The sequence below is a fragment of the Mesocricetus auratus genome, unplaced genomic scaffold (assembly GCF_017639785.1).
Source record: "Mesocricetus auratus isolate SY011 unplaced genomic scaffold, BCM_Maur_2.0 Super-Scaffold_100691, whole genome shotgun sequence".
Classification (NCBI taxonomy): Eukaryota; Metazoa; Chordata; class Mammalia; order Rodentia; family Cricetidae; genus Mesocricetus; species Mesocricetus auratus.
Window position 1 is genome coordinate 30,100,076 of NW_024429267.1, and position 15,420 is coordinate 30,115,495.

The window sequence follows — 15,420 nt, forward strand, 5'->3', positions numbered from 1 at the left end:
TGTTGTTGATTCCAGAACAATTAACCATGCAGAAAATACTTCAAACCAGTTTTTTTATATTTTGCTTTTAAAATATTTTAAGACACAAAACTAAAGTTATGCTAATATCCTTTTAAATGGAAATGGGAATTAGTTGAGACAGGATGATAAATAAGTCAACTGATAAAACAGCAGTAAACCTATTCTTCACAAACACAGAAAAATGACCAAATGAATTTATAGACTCATAGTCTTCCTGAAACTACTTGCAGTTTTATTGTGCAATCCCATGAATAAATATGTGCATGTTAATACATACATATGTATTAGTTTTCTGCACTCTGTCCTAACTCCAAGGAGACACTTGTGGAAAGAACATAGCCTAAGTTATCTAACTGTGGGTGATATTACCCCAAGACACGTTGCCAGTCTCTGGAGATAGTGGCGAGTGAGGAGCTGCTGACATCTGGGAAGTAGAGGTCAGCAATGATGGGTACTAAGCACCCTCTCTGCACAGGACAGCAACCCACAGCTGCAAATCACCTCTCAGTCCAAAATGTGTATTTTGTCAAGACTGGAAAACCAACATAAAGCAAACAAAAAACAATACAAAATAGAAGTATCATTCTTAACTAGGATCCTGCTTTGGTACCATGGTTCTCCTTCCTGCAGGATGATGGATAGAAATCATGTAATAACAAGTGCTGCCAGTATCAGTACTTGTTAGTGACTGTTTATGTGTCTACTTCTCCCTCAGAAATAGCATTTCAAGGAAATGCTCTTATGGACACTGGCTATAATTTGGTGTTTTGTCTCTTTTTCTTCATACTTTAAAACCACAGACAATAAGTACATTATTCTCAAGATCAGACATTGTTAGGGGGACCTAGAATATTTCTGGGGCGGCTCATGAGGAAACTTGCATTGGAATAAAGAAAGATCACAAGAGGCAAAACTCTTTATCACTAGATATTGCCTGACAAAGTGAATTTATCAGCATGAACCCAATAAAATGTATCCCAAAATACAAAATTTGGCAGAATATTCTAAACTCATACACCGTCCTGCAATTTCATTTCACTTTGATTCTTCTCGTGAAATCTTTAATTCATTACTTTCCAAAATACTCCAGAAAAGGATTCAATGATATAATACTAGCCCACACAACAAACATAATACTACCCTCCTCTGAAATTCTCAGTACACACTAATAGACTGAAGATTCAAAGAAATGCTGCAATGAATGTCTACTCCTGGAGGTTTGAGCAACCTAGTGTTTCTCAAATTCTATCAGTCATGTATTTATCTATCAGTTATGTGGTTTATTTTGTTATTCTCCCTGTACTTGGAATATAAGATAAAACATATTTGCTAAACCAGGTGGTGGTGGCACAAGCCTTTAATATCAGGAGGCAAAGGCAGGTGGATCAAGGCCAGCCTGTTCTACATAGCTACCTAGAGAAACCCTGTTTTGAAAAACTAAAAAAAAGGAAAATATTTGCTTTAATACTACATTACTGATCGTGTGAGCTTGGATAGTTTACCTGTATCATAAAACATAATATTTTACTTGGATAATGGAGAATAACCTTGATGTAAATATTTCAATTAGCTAGTGTTACATTGACTAATTATTAAGGTGGTACAGAAATTGAACATCATCACATAGTACAAATTTTTCTCCAATTAAGACTGTATAAGGAACATACACCCTGAGTAATCAAATTAACCTTTTTCTGTTAGTAGTACTGTAGTTGAAATGAATTTGCTACCACACACAGTATTTAAGAATTATGTATTTGGGGCTACAATGTGACTTAGTAGTAAATTCTTTGCCTAATATTCACAAGGCCAGGGGTTTCAGACAAGTATGAAAAATACAGGAGAGTTACACTTAATTTTAGTTGTCAAATCTATTTCATCCAGAATCAACTAATAGACATGCTTCTGACTAAGTCTTTAAGGCCATGGCATAAGGTGTCTATGGGGAAAGCTGTTGTATTTTTCCTGCCTTCTCTCCTTAATGGCAAGTGCATCTATATTGTTGTTGCTGTAACTTCTGTAATTCTTCACTGTCACTGAAAACCAGCTTCTTCAGTTTTTTTCTTTTTTTAATCAATTTTTATTTAAAGTAAAAAAATCTAATTTTACGTACCAATCCCAGTTCCCTCTCCCTCCCACCCTCCTATTCCCCCCAGTCCTTCTCCACTCCTCAGAGAGGGTGAGGCCTCCCATGGTGGATCGTCGAAGTCTGTCACATCATTTGGGGCAGGACCTGGGCCCTCCCCTGAGTATCTAGGCTGAGAAAGTATCCCTCCATAGGGAATGGGTTCCCAAGATCCACTCATGCGCTAGGGATAAATACTGGTTCCAGTGCCAGAGGCCCCACAGACCACCCAGTTACCCCAACTGACACCCTTGTTCAGGGAACTTGGTTCGATATTATGCTGGTTCACCATTTGTCAACTGGGGTCCATGAGCTCCCACTTGCTCAGTTCAGCTGTTTGTGTGGGTTTCCCCAGCATGCTCATGACCCACTTGCTCATCATTCCTCCTTCTCTACAACTGGATTCCGGGAATTCAGCTTAGTGCTTAGCTGTGGATCTCTGCTTCTGCTTCTATCAGTTACTGGATGAAGGCTCTATGATGGCATATAAGGTAGTCATCAATCTCATTATAGGAGAAGAGCATTTAAGGGAGCCTCTCCACTGTTGCTTAGATTCTTAAGTGGGGTCATCCTTCAATGTGAACTGAAGACTTGATGTTCTCTGGGAACCATCAAGACCTCACACTGGTTCAGAGCAGCTGAGATATCCAGCCTCATGGACTGAGCACCACTGTTGAATTTTCCCACCTGCACCATGTAAGCCAATGTAATAAATCCATATATGCATATATATATATTCCATTCTATCAATTCTGTTCCTCTAGAGAACTTCAACTACTATAGTGAGTGCTCTCATTTTATTTTATTTTAAACTTAAAACTCATAAGCTTTTCATTCTTGAAATCTACATTAAATATGTTAATTAACAAGTGTTTATGAGTTACTAGTAACCAAAAGTATTAAGATGTACCAAGATTGCCTCACCCAGGGGCTCAATGGTTAAGTGTCTGCAAAAAAAAATAATCAAAAATCAAAACAAAACCAAAAATGTAATAAATGCATGAAGACTTAGATTTGAACTCCCAAAACTAATGGAGAAAAAATTCAAGAATAGTGGCACATGCTTGTAACCCTACAACTGTAGTAAGACAGGAAGAGTTAAGAAACTTAATAGCCAGCCAACCTAGCTAAAATGGAGAGCACCACATTCAGAGATCCTGTTTTCATAAAATAAGCCCACCTCAGCTGGGTGTTGGTGGCGCACTCCTTTAATCCCAGCACTCAGGAACCAGAGGCAGGTGGATCTCTGTGAGTTCGAAACCAGCCTGGTTTACAGAAAAAGTTCCAGGACAGGCTCCAAAACAATACAGAGAAACCCTGTCTCAAAATAAATAAATAAATAAAAAGTCCACCTCTGGCTTCCATATGTATCAACACAAGTGCATCACACACACACACACGCGTGCGCGCACACACACACACACAAATTGTCCCCAGAGATCCCTAAATATTGTAGGTTATTGCCAATGTTATTGGTTGAACTCCAGATCTTGACAGTCAAATCCTAGTATTGAAGACATCACACACTTGAATCACGGAATATGAAGAAATCAAATGCATACTGACCTGTAACCTACATCTTTACTAGTTCCATAATGCTAGAAGATGCTATGTATATGACTGAAGCAGAAAAGAAATCACCAATATTACTCAGTTGTGAATCATGTAAGCTACAATAACAATTGGCCTAACAAGACAGTTCAGTGTTGCAATAGTGACATTAATGCCATTAAAATAACCAACTATTTTCTGATTAAATTTAAGGAATGACCCACAAATTGGAAAACATACCATGAACCTGTGGCCAGACAGTTCTTATGGGGAGAAACTACTACTACTACTACTCTACTAAAGGGATGTACTATTAAGTGAACTCCTAATGGCTTATTAGATTAGTACATGTCTCAAAGCCACACCTCAGAAGCTCCTTGCAGTATACAGAGATTAACACAGAGGGCTACAATTCATCAAGGTAGAAAACAAGAGATTATGTAATTCTCATTCCTAAACAGCAAATCTATAATAACATCCCTCCTCGCAAGGATCAAGGGCCATCCTGAGAGTGGGCAGAAAATATTTTAGGGCCAGAAGCAGTGATGACTGCAATGAAGCAGTGTTATCTAAACATAAAAGGAATGTTGCGATTATAGACTCACAACAGTTGTAACAACATATATAGACACGTGTAAGCTCAAGCCAGACAAAATCTTCCAGCATGAAAAAGGGAAGTGGGTAGTAAATCCTTTCCATAGCTGAAGACATAATAGTTGCTGGATGGGGCACAGTCAGGATTGTTTTACAGGTGTGTCCGATAGTGGTTTGTCTATGCTCCAGAGGAAGTCACAAATCCAAGAATATATGGATAGGACCAACTGCACCTGATGGATTTTAAAGTTGAGGAGACAACTGTCATCACAGAGCCCTCATTTAGTAAATGATGGAACCAGATGCAGAGATCTGCAACCAAGCTCAAGGGATCCTGAACTTCAGAAATCCAGATGAAGAGAGGGAGGAGAGAACATATGAGCAAGGGAGGTCAAGATCATAATGGAGAAATCTACAGAGACAGCTGAACCAAGCTCATGAAAACTCACGGACTCTAGAACTATAACTGTGGAGAGTCCAGAGGACTGAACTAGACCCTCCATATGTGGGAGACAGTTGTGAAGCGTGGACTATCACAGGGGGCCCCTGGCAATAGGACCATGATACAAACCTGGTACATGAGCTAGCTTATTGGAACCCATTCCTTAGGGTAAGATGTCATGCTCAGAAGAAGTAGGAACACAATTAATCCCAGAACATGAGCTAACTTGTTGAAGCCCATTCCCTATGGTAGGATGCCATGCTCAGTCTTAATGCATGGGAGAGGGGCAAGACTCTGCACTAAACTATTGTACAGGACTATGCTGACTCCTCAGGAAGCCCTTACCCATGAGGAGGAGTGGACTGGGGTTGGCTAGGTGGGAGGAGGTGGGAAAGAGGGAGGAGAGGGAGCAGTGGGAGGGAAAACTGTGGTTGAAATGTAAAGTGAAATCAAAAAATAAAAAATGGAAAAAAGAATTGAGAAGAGACATATGATAAAGAGAAAAATATGTGGAGAGACACAAAGTTAGGTGGGTAGGGAAAGGTGGATGGATTTTCAGAAGACTGAGGAGGGGTAAATATGATCAAAATATATTGTACAAAATCTTCAACTAATAAAAACCGTGACAGAAATTCCAGACGTTACCACTGCACTTTTCTTGATGGCTGAGAATAGCTGGTCTCCAAGCTTCTTTTCCTTGTTCAACTTGGCCAAATGCAACTAGAAACAATTAAGAATAATAATTTGAATGCCTGGGATTCTCAGCTGGTAAAAATGACCCATGTAAATAATGCATGTGATACATTAATATCTCCCTTTCTTTCTAGTGGAGATTTCTTGAATAAATTAACATTCCTTAACTCTTGATCAGTTTTGCTGGCATTTAGAAATTTGTCATTTCAGTGAATTGTAATTTTGACAGTAATGAAAATAAAATAGAATATGAAAAGGTATTGAAGAAAATAAAGTTCAGTGTTTTTGCAAAAACTCATGTCAGATTTTATATTGACTCAAAATGAACCCATCTAAATTTTTTGTTTATTAGATGGATGTTTGATACCGAATTCTCTATTATCTGGCATAGAAAATTATGAACTAAAAGAACAGATAAACAGGACTTGTTGTTTGAACTTACTATTTTATGTAAGAATGATTAAAGAGCCAGGAGGTGGTGGCACAGGCCTTAAATCCCAGCACTCGGGAGGCAGAGGCAGGCAGATCTCTGTGAGTTTGAGACCAGCCTGGTCTACAAGAGCTAGTTCCAGGACAGCCTCCAAAGCCACAGAGAAATTATGTCTCAACAAAAACAAAAGGCCTAGTCCCTGCCTGGAATGATAGACAGACTTCGAAGATTCCCCATGAAGGTCCTCACCCTCCCTGGAGGGTGGAGGGGGAATGGGGTAGGGAGTTGGGGAGGAGAAGGTGAGGAAGCTGAGATTGACATGTGAAGCAAGCTTGTTTCTAGTTTAAATTTTAAAAAAACCTGAATGATCAAAGAATGCTAAAGCAACACTAAGGAAACTTTTCACCTAATTTAATTTTTTTAGAAAGTTACTTTAGAAGATATAACTCACAATGGTTCACTTCAGTGGCTGCTTTCTTCTTTAAGTATATTTCGGTGTTCTTCCAAATTATATCTAGGTAATATGAAAGTGTTGTTGAGTGTTGACATAGAGCAAATTGACTTAAAATATAAACATTATTATCTCTTTAAAAAAGTGGAATATGAGCCCCATAGCCATTTCAAATTGTGTGTCAATGCACTTAGCTTCCCACACATATTCATTATAACCGCACTGTAAAATTTTATGCAGTCAGTTTAAAAAAGAATGCAAGTATTTGCACAAGTATGGACCAATTATCTACTAAGGCTTAGAATAGTAATATAATAGTGATAGCAGCAACACCAATATCATTTACTTAAGATTTACTCGGTGCTAGACTGTATGTTAATTAATCATCATGACTCCACGGGGAACTTACTTGTATACATATTACCACTGTTGTTATTATCAGTGTCACTAAAAATGAGAACACTGATACCTCTGGGGTTCTACATAGAAACTCATGCAGCCAGCTAGAAATCACATTCTTGCAAGCTCGACCTGAACGGAAAAACTCCAGCCTCTACTTAAATTTCTTTGTTGTGGGAGCCAGGGGACTCAAGGACACCACAAGGAAGCCCACAGAATCAACTAATCTGGGCTCACAGGGGCTCAAAGAGACTAAAGTAGCAACCAGGGAGCCTAAGCCCTCTGCACATATGTTACAGTTGTGTAGCGTGGTCTTCTTGTGGGACTCCTAACAGTGGGAGCAGAGGTTACCTCTGACTCTGTTACCTCCTTTTGGGACCATTTCCTCCTACTGAGTTGCCTCATCCAGCCTCAAAAGGAGAGGAGGTGCCTAGTATAACTTCAAGTTAATATGCCATGGCTGGCTGATATACTTGGGAAGTCTGCCCTTTTCTGAATAGGAGGGGTGGATGGGGGAGGTAGAAGGAAGGTTTCAGGGAGAGACTTGGAAGAATGAAGGAAGAGAGGCTACAGAAAATTAGTTATTAGAAATTAGAAATTTCTTTGTTGGTGTTTTCTATCCTATCTAAGCACATCCATCTGCTGAGGGAGTTTTAGGGTTCAGCAGATCCCCTAGAATAACTTCAAACTGGGAGTGTCTTGAAACTGTGTTACTCCACAAAACAATGGTTCTAAATTGGAGTCACCTACTAGAATTCCCTGGAGCTGCCTTACAGCAGGAGAGTCCTCCAGGCACCTGGATATCTGTAACATGCTCCTGTGAAAATATTAAAGGTGACATCTGTGAAAATGTCCTCTGTCAGGTGACAGACGTGACTTTTAATAATGTGATTTTCGTTGATTATGTGAGTATGTTTTAATGTACTTACAAAAGCTTTATGAATGTGTTCATACTACCAGCAAAGAACTTAAGGTGACTTAGAAGCAAATGAGTGTGTGTTTGTGTGCTGGTCTATGTCCTCAATAGTCTTTATCTTTTTTTACATTTCATGCTCTCTAAAGGTTTGATGTTTGTACCTTAAGTTATATTTCAAACAAAAATAGAAAAGTATATTATTTAATGAAATTCAATTTTAATTTTATGAAGTAAAATGTAGCACCATTATAAAACCCTGCCTGATCCATAGCAGATATTTAAAGTGTAATTAATACAGCATAAACTCATCCTCTGTGTCATATTTCACAGAATATATTTTGCCTAAGTAGTATAATCTTGATCTCTTCTGTTGGGAAGTAGGAACCAAATGATGATAAAATAAATGATTAAGGCTATTGTGAGGAATAAAGAATGATTTGCACACTCTCTGGATGAGACTATGACATCCAATAGTTCTGAATGAGTATCAGTTCAACTGAGAGGCCAAATCGATCTGAGAAAAAATAAGTACAAAATACTTAAAGTTAATCTGCAATTGTTATGATACCACCTAAAACCTACTACCTCAGAACTAGCAGGCTAAAGAAGTGTGCATTACAGTACGTTACCTAAAGTGGATGTTAGTGGTTATAAAACAGGAAGCAGAAGACTGTGGTCCAATGATCATTGTACCTCAAAAGACCTACAACAAGGAAAAGATCAGGCTGAAAGTACCTTGGAAATCTTAATGCACACAGGCAGCCTTGGTTCCCAGTGGTTATAAACAAGGAAAAGACCCAAACATTCACATGCAAATTAGTCTGAGCATCACCAGTCACATCCTAGTGGCTTTATGGAACACCCTCAACAATGTAGACATCCTGTAATAGCTACACTCTAGAAGCTGCAAGGGTCACAAAATAACCAAGAGAGCTGCGATGAGATGATGCACGAAGAAAATTATAGCAGTTAATGTCAATGTGCCCTTCTCCAATTCAGGAAAAATTTTATTATTTCTAATATGGCATGTGAAAACTGCACCGGAGCAAGCTGTTCTTCAGCTGAATTTGTCATCAAATACCAAGAAAAACAAAGGAATGGGATTGATATTATTTCGTTAAAGTTCCTGAAAGAATATAGTTGAACAGATAGGAAACAGATTCTCTGCTGTGAGTTCTCCTCGTGGCTTTTTCAAGGATTACCTTTATTTTGGATCAGTGCTGTATCTTATCCTCCTGAGGCCTGGTATTAGTGACTACTACTGCTTTAAAACATGCTTCACTGACGCAAGAAATCACCAGACCAGAAGATTCCATGAGACAAAACTGCATAGACCTTGGTAACTTCCCTTGACAGAAATTTGTCAACGCAGCAGACTACACCACAAGTGTCACCTGTGATATCCCACAGGGTCAACAACCTGATCCTTTCATGTCTCTCACTAACACCAGGCATGTTGCTTTAATATCTCATATGTCGCATTCTTCTGTTTCCTATGAATCGAGGCAAAGTCCACATTCAGTGTGCTGTACAAATGACTTGCTTTGTGAACAAAGGTAAGGTAAGGCAAAGCACGGCTGCTCAATCCAGCGATATTCTCCCTATTCCATTTTAAGACAGCTGGATCCACTGACAGATTGCTTACTACAGTAGTTCTCAGCCTTCCTGGGTCTGCAACCCTTGAATACAGTGCCTCATGTTGTGGTGTCCCCAATCATAAAATTGTGTTTGTGGCTACTTCATAGCTGTAATTTTACTACTGCTATGAATCACAATATAAATAGCCATATTTTTCAATTAGGTGACTGTTGTGAAAGGATCCTTCAACTCCCAAAGCAATCGTGACCCTTAGGTTGAGAACCACTGATCTATTGGGCTATCAAAAAGTCCTGGATTTGAAAATCTTGTGGATTCTTTGTGATGATAAAATCTGCACATGCTACAGATAGCTTATTTACAACAGACTTGTCTGAGATTAGAGCTCATCTCTCACTCATGTAACCCTGATGAGCATAAGGGAAGCATGGGATGCCTACAACAGCCTGGATGGGTGCAGCAACGCTCTAGGTATTAATCATGATCTAAAGTTCCATTCAGTTGCCGTTTATTTTATCACAACCACTCAGCATAATGTAGATACCTTCTCCACATACACTTTCTCCAATTTTTGTTCAGGTTTCCTGGTGACCTGTAACATGAATAATTAAAAAATATATATTGGGGTTCAAGCTTCAAGCTGAAGATCTGAAAAGCAAAGCAGTCAGCCACTAGCTCTTACTTCTAACTCAGGTTGTCCTGTCCTCAGTGTGCCTGCAGAATAAATCTCTGAGACTGAATGCTGAATGACCAGCTCCTATCTAGAACTGGGGTTACAGGCGTGGGATCCTGAGTGCTGAGGTATTCCTTATGTGAGCTGTTTCTTTTTTAGACTGATTCACCATAATGTAACCCTGGGTGGCCTTGAATTCATAGAGATCCATCTGCCTTTGTCTCCTGAGTCCTGGGATTAAAGGTGTGTTCCACCACTGCCCAGCTTCTATAGCTAACTAATGTGCCTGGTGGAATTAAAGGTGTGCATCACCATTGCCTGGCTCTATGGTTGTGGCTAGCTTTGCATTTTGATCTCCAGTGACTTTATTAAACCACATACAATGTATCATTACAGTGGCCAAATTTCTTAATGTCTGCCTTGCCTAGCTAGAGGCCTACACAGTCAAAAATTTTCTAGAAGATCCTGATAGAACCATCACTCAAAATTTGAGAATCCACATCTTGGACCTCTACCGTAAAGTACTATTTGCTCAATGGTCACTTCTACTGCAGAAATTTAAGTCAAAGTCATCCCAATCTTTAATATTAACATTTCCACATTGCTACTCCACCATCTTCTATTACCAACTTGCATGTGGCTTTGAATTCCCAGACAAATTTAGATATTGAATAGTCAGAACCTTTAATAATGTAAAAAATGTGCGTGCATGCGCTTGTGCGCATGCGCACGCACACACACACACACACACACACAAAACAAAACACAGCAGAGTATTAAAAATTTCAAGAGAAAAGCAAAAGTCATTCATAAAGGCTTACGCATACATACATCAGAATAACATCTGATTTCTCAATATAAATGTTAAAATCCAAAACATCCTTGAGCAAAGACCACAGATGACAAAGTAGACTATGGTAACCCAGGAAAAATATCTGTCATAGTTAAACAAGAAAAAATATACACAGGCTAAAAGATTCATGTTAACCAAACCAGCTCTTCAGAGAACACCAAAAGCAATAAATATTTCACTCTGAATAAACAGACCAAAGAAACTATAGAAGAAAACAAATAAAGCTATATTTCCTGAAATACGAAATGGACTAAGAATACAACAGTAAATGAACAATAAAATTACTGCAATCATCACTCATCTTTAAATAATAGCATAAAATATTGATGGTCTGAACTCTCTAATCAAAAGATACAGCTTAACTGAGTGAATTAAGAAACAAAATCTATCTTTTTGTTGCCCATAAGAAACTTTTTGCAGCTTTAAAGATAGTCACCACCTTAAGGCAGAAGGAAGGGAAAGTTAATCCAAGCAAGGAGAAAAGAAAGCAAACAAGTATCATTACCCTGATATTCCGTAAAGTAGAATTTTAACTAAAACTGATCAGAGGGAGAAAAAATAAAGGAGGGACATTCACTGTACTCAAGGGAACAAGGAACCAAGAAGACATTAAAATCCTAATAAACATATGTGCACACAATCTGATGCACAAAATTAAATAGAATGCATACTTGAAATTTTCATGTTTCCCATTGCAGTTGGACAGTGTTCTATCAGGAACATATACCAGATTTTCATTATCCATTCATCAGTTGAAGACAAGGTTGTTCCTACTTGCTAGTTTTTATGAAATGAGCAGCAATGGACATGACTGAGCAAGTTTCTGGGAAGTGGGATGTCAAGTTTTTTAGCATATGCCAAGGGATAGTATAGCTAGGTCATACAGTATATTTATTTTTAGCTTTTTGAGAATTCTCCACACTGAGTTCCTGAGTCTTTGCACCAGTTTACAATCCTGCCAACACTGAATAAAGGATCCCATTTCCCTACACCAGTGTTTGCTGCCATTTGTTTTCTTGATCTTAGCGATTTTAATTGGAGTAAGACTGTAGTTTTAATTTATGTTATGTTTAATTGCTAAGGATGATTAACTCATTTTGAGGTATTTCTTAGCTATTTTTATTTCTTCTATGAGAACTCTTTGTTTAGAGCTCTGGCTCATTTTTCAGTTGGGTGATTTGTGTTCCTAAATTGGTTTTGTGAGTTCTTTGTATATTCTGGATATTAATCATCTGTCAGATGTGTAGCTAGAATAGATTTCCTTCCACTGTGTGGGTTTTTTTTATGGGACTGATTGTTTCATTTGATGTGCAGAAGATTTTTAGTTTTTTTGAGGCTCACTTGCAAATTGTTGGCCTTAATTCCTGGGCAAATGGAGTCCTATTCAGGACTCCCACATCTATATGTTGTCAGGTATTGTCTGTGTTTTCTTCTAGCAGTTTCAGTATTACAGGATTAACATTGAAGTCCTTGAACCATTCGGAGTTAATTTTTATTCAGGGTAATTGATGCCAGTCTAAATTCATCCTTCTCCCTGAGGACATCCACTTGTTTTCCTAGAAACACTTCTTAGATGTGCTGTCTTTTCTCCAATGTCACTTTTTGGTACCTTTGTTCAATATCAGATGGAGATAGTTACATGTACTAATGTTTGGATCATTTATTTAGTTCCATTGGTCTACATTACTTTCTTTTTTAAGAACATATTCTGGTCTTGTCTAAGGTATTCTTAGCTAGTATTCTCACCTTAAAAGGTATGTCTTTCTTTAGATTTGGACATTTTCTTCTGTGATTTTTGTGAAAAATATATTCTATGCCTTTGGTCTGGGTTTCTTTTTCCTTGTATACCTATTATGCTGAGATTTGTCTTTTTATAGAGTCCCGTATTTCTCACATATTTTATTACTTAAATTTTTGTAGACAGAAGATATTGTTTGACTGAGTGATCTAATTCTCTCTTCCTTGCCTTTGAGTCCAGATGTTCTTTCTTCCAGTTAATTCATTTTCTTGGTGATAATTTTCTCTGATGTCTTCCTGGATTTCCTGAGTTTTTCATTTCTGGTTTATTTCATCATTGCTTTGCTTCAGAAACTGTCTCTTTTTTAAATTCTATTTTTTTCATTTCTTGGATAATTTTTACTTAAGTGTGTGTGTGTGTTCAAAGTTATCATTCAAGGATTTGCTCATGTCCTTTTTGAGTTCTTTGAACATGCTTATAATTAAGGATTTGAAAATATTGTCCTATGTACTAGTTGAGTTGCTTTTCTAAGATAGTAATGGGAGGTGTTAAATTCTTAAGAGACATATTGTTTGCGTTATTCATTTTAATTTTTTTATTCCTTGTTTTTTCACATCATACATCTCAATCCCATTCATCTCCCTGTACCTTCACACAATTTGTAATAATAATAATAATTTAAGAGAAAAGAAAAACAAAAATAAAATGATCTTGATTTCACTGTGTGAGCTGCAGTGTGGCAGTGACTAATACAGTAAACCCTTTAATCCATATATCTTTATTTGCAAGTGTTTATTGCACAGTCATTGGTCTGGTTTGAGGCCTCTGGTTTCTGCTACACTATCAATGTTGGGCCCTCACTGGGACTCCTCTTAGATATCCTGCTGTTGCCGTGTGTCATGGAGATCCTGCAGCTTTAGATCTGCAGGATCAGCCACTTCACATACTCGAGCATATCTTAGATGGTGTGGATGAGATTGATGACTACCTTGGTTACCATTCCTAAAGCCTTTGGAAGCAGAAACAGGCACCCACAGCTAAACACTGAGCCATACTCCAGGGCAGTCTGTGGGTCCTCTAACAGTGGAGCCAGTGTTTATCCCTACAGCACAAATGGACTTTGGGAGCCCATCCCCTAAGGAGGAATACTATTGCAGTCAAGATACGAAGCCCTCCCCCAAATGATGTGACAGACTTTTATGGTCTCCAGTGGAGGGCCTCACGATCTCTGGGGGTAGGTTGGAGGAGGTTGGTGGGGAGCATGGGAGTATGGGAGGGCGAGGGAATGGGGAGGGTGGATTTGTAAATAAGAGAGATTCTAAAATAAATTTTTAAAATTTTACAAAAAAAAGATAAAGCAGGCTTAGTTACCATCTCCAGGTGTCAAGCATTCATTCTAAGCTCATGCACTAATTGTCAATATTTGATAAAGCAATGCATGCAGTGACAAGCTGCCAACATCAGAAAGGGCTGACAAATGATAACTATTCCCAGCAACAGCAGCAGTCTGACCACACTCAGCTGCTAACATTGCAGCCAACAGTAAGCACTGGTCAGCTAGCTGAAATTCAGAATTGCTTCTGAGACTTTAAACACATACGTAACTCTCAGAACATCAGCACACATTTGAAATTTTACCAGCTTATTGATTCTAAATGTTTAAGCTGCAAAGCAGGAGAAACTCTTCTATTACACACCAGACCAAACACTGATTTGCTTCTAGACATGGGGTAAGACTGGAATATAAATAAAAATATTAGTTAGGGCTGGGCGGTGGTAGTGCAGGCCTTTAATCTCAACGCTCTGGAGGCAGAGACAGGTGGATCTCTGTGAGTTTGAGGCCAGCCTGATCTACAGAGTAAGTTCCAGGACAGCTAGGCCTTACACAGAGAAACCCCATCTCAAAAATACCAAATTAAAAAAAAAAAGATTAGTTAGGAAGCAAAATCAAAAGAAAAATATATTTGTGTACTACTAATAACAATGCAATAGGACAATATAATAAAAAATATGTACAAATTATTTTGAAGAAAAATAATTGTGAAAAGTTTTGTAAGAATTTATGTCCAAATAATCATAATTATTTTACAATGTTGACATTTTTTGTTGGTTAATGATTGACATTCACCCACGTGTGAACTTGTAAATTCTGGTACCTTCTGTCTTGAACAAAATGTAGCATTTTTGTTTGTTTGTTTGTTTTATGCTAAGTAGTGGCAAGGCATTCAGAGTACAATAGAACAAGAAAAGGTACCATGGACATTGGTAGCATAAATACATATTGGCATATAAATGGTCTTGAAGACTTGTTTCAAGAGCCTTCCAAACCTAACTTCATCCAAACTAGCCCATAGTATGTTATTCATAGTCCTTACCACTGACGGAAATAACACTCTTCCTTTGTTTCGTTTCCTGCGGGTATAGTTTTCTTCCCTAGCCAAAATGAAAACTTGAGGAACTAAAAACTTCCCAGGCTTTCCTGCTGTGTCCTCCAGGCTAAGAATCCAGCCTGACACCTATTTGGTGTCCGTGAAATTTGAATTAGGGGGCTAAGCATGAATGCACAGAAAAGTGTGTCTGGGTCCCCTAACCTTATGAACCTCAGCCCCACTCTTCTCATTCACTAAAGTTTTTAATTTGTTGGACTTCCAGAAGCTTGTGAACTGTATTGCCACGTATGAATAACTTGAAAATGCATAACTAAATAAGATTCACAAAGCCTACTGACATACACAAGTAAACCTTGTATCCTGTGTATTGTGATCCCACCATGTTTTTATTGACCTGCAAAAGTAGTTATGGCATTATAGCCACAGAAAACATAGCAATAGTTATGAAATAAGCATGAAGATATGAGAGTATTTCTCAAAATGTACCACGACTAAATACATGAATCTATGTCATGTTTAGTAAGAGAAAAATCCACCTTCACTGAAAT

General features: G+C 38.1%; 1 long non-coding RNA gene across 1 annotated transcript; it reads right to left on the minus strand.

Moving 5' to 3' along the window:
• Positions 1-5,378: 5,378 nt before the first annotated feature.
• On the minus strand, positions 5,379-8,376 carry LOC121137478. The gene is made up of 3 exons (XR_005874717.1): positions 8,252-8,376; positions 6,308-6,370; positions 5,379-5,453 (listed from the first exon to the last, which is right to left on the minus strand). It is a non-coding gene; the product is annotated as an uncharacterized LOC121137478 (long non-coding RNA).
• Between the last annotated feature and the right edge of the window lie 7,044 nt (positions 8,377-15,420).